This window comes from Triticum dicoccoides, chromosome 7B (genome assembly GCF_002162155.2).
Source record: "Triticum dicoccoides isolate Atlit2015 ecotype Zavitan chromosome 7B, WEW_v2.0, whole genome shotgun sequence".
NCBI classification, from domain to species: domain Eukaryota; kingdom Viridiplantae; phylum Streptophyta; class Magnoliopsida; order Poales; family Poaceae; genus Triticum; species Triticum dicoccoides.
In genome coordinates, this window is record NC_041393.1 from 630668639 (window position 1) to 630673673 (window position 5035).

Genomic DNA, 5035 nt, shown 5'->3' on the forward strand with positions numbered 1-5035 from the left:
GAATTACGTGGTGCCCTATAAAGTGAGTGCGGTTGTCTCTAATGCCTAACCCATGAATGATAGTGGTAATTCGATAAGAGACATCATGGTACGCACCATATCCAATAGGGTGCAACTATGATGTTCGGACACACCATCACACTATGGTGTTCCAGGCAGTATTAATTGTGAAACAATTTCCACAATGCCTTAATTGCGTTCCAAATCTCGTAACTCAAATACTCGTCTCTATGATCATATCATAGACATTTTATCCTCTTGTCACGATGATCTTCAACTTCACTCTGAAATTACTTGAACCATTCAATAATTCAGACTTGTGTTTCATCAAGTAAATATACTCAGTATCTACTCAAATCATCCGTGAAGTAAGAACATAACGATATCCACTGCCTGCCTCCGCACTCATTGGACTGCACACATCAAAATGTATTACTTCCAACAAGTTGCTTTCTTGTTCCATTTTACTAAAAACGAGGCTTTCAGTCATCTCGCCCATGTGGTATGATTTGCATGTCTCAAGTGATTCAAAATCAAGTGAGTCCAAAACGGTCCATTTGCATGGAGTTTCTTCATGCATATACACCAATAGACATGGTTCGCATGCCTCAAACTTTTCAAAAATGAGAGAGTCCAAAGATCCATCAACCTGGAGCTTCTTCATGCATTTTATACCAATATGACTTACATGGCAGTGCCACAAGTAGGTGGTACTATCATTACTATCTTATATCTTTTGGCATGAACATGTGTATCTGTCACGACGTGATAAGTAAAAAGGAAGTCGGGCGGTAGTCCTCCCGAAATCCCAACAAACAACTGAAAACCGATCGGGTGTCTGGAGTGACGCCTCGAAGGGTAAACAAATAAATAATCATGCCGCAGTCGGGCGTCTAAGTGACACCACATAAAGGGCTTATATTGAAAAGTAAATGACATGCGTGCCACAGTCGGACGTCGGAGCGACATCGCAGAAAGGGCTTATATTGAAAGTAAATAACATGCGTGCCACAGTCGGACGTCTGAGCGACATCGCAGAAAGGGCTTATATCGAAAGTAAATAACAAGCGTGCCACAGTCGGACGTCTGAGCGACATCGCAGAAAGGGCTTATATCAAAAGTAAATAACAAGTGTGCCACAGTCGGATGTCTGAGCAACATCGCAGAAAGGGCTTCTATCAAAAGTAAATAACAAGTGTGCCACAGTCGGACGTCTGAGCGACATCGCAGAAAGGGCGTAAATTTCATTATTCATATCTGATAAATTCACGAAGATATAATACTCATAGGAAATATTCAACACATACTAATTAACGGTTAGTCCATCCACAGGAATAAACATTTAACCGGACTTAACACTCATGTGGTTCACCGGAGCTTTGTCACCGAGGCTGATACTGATGAAGATAAGTTGAACACAGACGATGATCAAGATATGATTACTTGAATGATTTTTGACTCTGCAGAGTTTGTACTATTTAACCACAGCCAACATATTTCGGTAGTCACGAAGGACTAGTTTCGTTTACGGTATTTCAGCAGAAACACATCTAACCAGTACACACCCATTTCCACCTCACGATGCCAGGAATCACCCTAGGCAACGTTCAAGAAAAACTTTGAGACGGGGAGGCTACAACCTCGAATAGCATGGGATCAAATTTATATACGTGCGCTCTAAGGGGTGCCCCCCTCTCGGTCCCAACCGGAAACACCCATACCCCCTGACCGGATGACTGGCTTTAATCCAGGGCCATGGTGTGTACGAGGAAAGTGGTTTGCAACTTACTAAACCATATTCTTTGCAGAAAACGTGTGGTAGCACAAAAGGAAGTAATGGATGATAACGTGACTTGATCCACGTTAACACTGGAGCTAAATGGTTTGGCGTAAGACTGGCGTGCTACAACACTGCCATCTTACCACCTCTCATGTCACCACATGATCATGTAGACTCACATCAAAATGTATATGGAGTTTCGAAGCTCACTTGTATCAACTTTGCATGCTATACAACACTTACTGCTATATATATGAACATGCCCTAAACTAGCTACTCAAAGCAAACATTCACACACTCATCATATCAAAGGTTCAAACATGCTTGCCTGGTCCGGAGTAGTCGGAGTCTACCTCGGTGAAGTTCGCGGTTCCGTCACCTCCTCCGGTATCTACGGGTTAAAGAAAAATACGTACTAACGTAAATACCGTTTGCGCAGAAAAAAAGTTCCAAATATTTTTCAAATAAATATGAAAAAAAAACAGACAGAAAAATAAAGATGACAGAAAAAGAATCATCAAAAAATCAGTTTCTGTTTAAAAGTTATAAAGGTTTTAATCCAGGGACTCATCTGTAATGAACCAGAAAGTTTCCAGGGGCCAACTTATAAAAACAGAAAACGCTTCGGCTAAAAAGTCGTCAACTGCAATGGGAGGCATACTCTGCCCGAAGGCGTTTTCAGAAAACGGTTTGAAAAAAGAAAAATACTGAAGAGGGGGGCCCACCCGTCAGGTTTGAAATTTCAAACGGGGGGAGAAACAGAGCTCATCGGCGCCCGAGAGCTGCGGTGGTCGCCGCCGGCGATCCACGGCGAGTTAGGAGGATCGGAGGGTACCTACGTGCTTAGTGTGTCCTTCCGCGCCGGTGGGTGGTGGTGGTGGTCGTCGGCGAGCACCACGTCGAAGGCAGTCCTTGCTCCGGCGGACGGCGGTTCGGGTGAAGTTGGATCTCGTCGGGGAGGGCTGTGGAGGTCAAATTGAAGCTTGGGTTAGATCACTGGGTGCACGAGAAGACTACTGACGAGGTTTGGGAGGCGGGGATGGCCTCAACGGAGTGGATCGAGTTGGTGGCAGAGGCAGATCGGGGCGGCCGGAGTTGGGGGAGGAGACCTCCTCGAGGTCCTCCTAGTGGCTTGGCGGAGTTCTGGTGAGGAGTAGAGGTGGTGCGTGCTTGAGAACGAGCTCGGGACTCCATTTTATAGGCAATCCGAGGCGATGGCCGTGAACGGGGATCTCCGGTGATGGTTACGGCGGCGCAGTGCTTGGCTGGGTAGTTTAGGGGGTTGGGCGTCAATGTGGAGGTCCACGGGCGTCAATGTGGAGCTAAACCAGGTTGGATTAGGCGCTCCTGGGTGGTTTCGACAGAACGGGGCGGCGTGGGCCCGTCGGCGGCTGAGGGCGTGCCCTGTGCTTGCCGGGCCACGGCGACGGTGCTGCTGTGTGCGCTGGCATGCATGAGGCCACGCGGAGGGCTAGGGGGCGTCGGGCGGCGCCGGACGGCGTAGCGAGCTAGCGCTGGCTCCCGTTGGCCGCCACGGGTGGCTCTGCCACCGCAGAAGCTGCCGGCGTCGGCGATGCTCGCCCTCACCGACACCTCCGCCCATCCAAGAGAGCATGCGGTGCTCTGGTCAAGGAGGAGAGGCCATGGGCAATGTGCCAGGGTGCACTGGTGATCGATGACAAGGCACTGACGAAAAACGACATTGACAGAACTCTGAAACTCTGAATTTTACTGAATATGCACAGTAACAGTGCTGGCCAAGCGTTTGATGAAATGATTCAAGCATGAGAAGAATTTATCTAGGGCTGATCTTTGGTGTGGTGGCCTCTCAAAGCACCTGGGGGCTGCCTGAATTTTGGTGGAATTTTTAGAGAAAGGAAAATATGAATTTCACCAAAAATGATGAATCTGGTCCAAACTTGCAGAGGTTGAAACTTGAAAATTTTTAAAAGAGGAAGAGTGGATCTTGATGGTTCTAGGTTGGGGGTGCTAGGGACTATCCAGAGGAGTTGGTTTGAGATCAAAACTCAAAGGAAATCAGGCACTTCCTTTGTAAATCATCTAGGCTTAGAATAATGGACAGAATTGTTTTTTTTGGGGGGGGGAGAATAAATGAAATAAAATTCAAAGATGGGTTGAACCTGTTGGAACAGAATGTTTGGGTTGCCCCAAAGTGGAGGGAGGGGTTTGGGGAGAATTTACCACATGAGGCATGGTAAAACAATGGATGGTTTCAAAACAAAAGAATGGCCCCAAAACCCATAGGGTTTCTTTTTAATAGAAAATAAATTCCAAATTTATTTGAGGTGGTAAAAGTCAGAAGGAAGGTTTTTAAATAACCAAACACCCGGGTTGAAGAAGATACAAAAATAAAATCCTTGCCATGGGGAAATTTTTTGAGAGAGAGAGGTTTTTGGAAGGATTTAAATGACCTTCTTCAAATCAAACAAAGTTTTTGTTGAAAACTAAATTAAAAAAATTTGGAGTGTCACAACACCTACCCTCTTAGGAAAAATCTCGTCCCCGAGATTTCAGCTGATCCTCAAATAAGTGTGGGTGCTCTGTTCGAAGAAAATCCTCTCTTTCCCAAGTTGCTTCATTCTCGGTGTGATTGCTCCACTGAACTCTGAAAAACTTGATGGTTTTCTGTCGGGTCCTCCTTTCAGACTCCTCTAATATTTTTATTGGACGTTCCCGGTAGGTGAGGTCTGGTTGCACGTCAATGTTTTCATGGGATACTTGCTTCTCTGGGTTGCTCACGCACTTCCTCAACTGTGAGACGTGGAACACGTCGTGGACATCGGATAATTCTTCGGGTAAGTCTAGCTGGTAGGCTGCCGTGCCTCTTCGAGCCACTATACAGAATGGTCCAATGAATCTTGGTGCTAGCTTTCCCTTAACCTTGAATCGTTGCAGGCCCCTCATAGGAGATACTCGTAGGTACACAAACTCACCGGGTTTAAAACTGATTCCCCGATGCTTTCGATCGTAACAACTCTTTTGTCAACTTTGAGTTGTCTTGAGTCGATCCCTAATCATCTTAACTTTTTCCTCAGCCTCCATGAGCATATCTGGGCCGAAGATATGGCTGTCTCCGGTTTCTGACCAATTTAGCGGTGTACGACATCTTCGCCCGTACAGAGCTTCAAATGGTGCCATTTGCAGGCTGGCTTGGTAACTGTTGTTGTATGTGAACTCTGCGTATGGCAAGCTTTCTTCCCAACTGGTTCCCTATGTGAGGACACATGCCCTCAG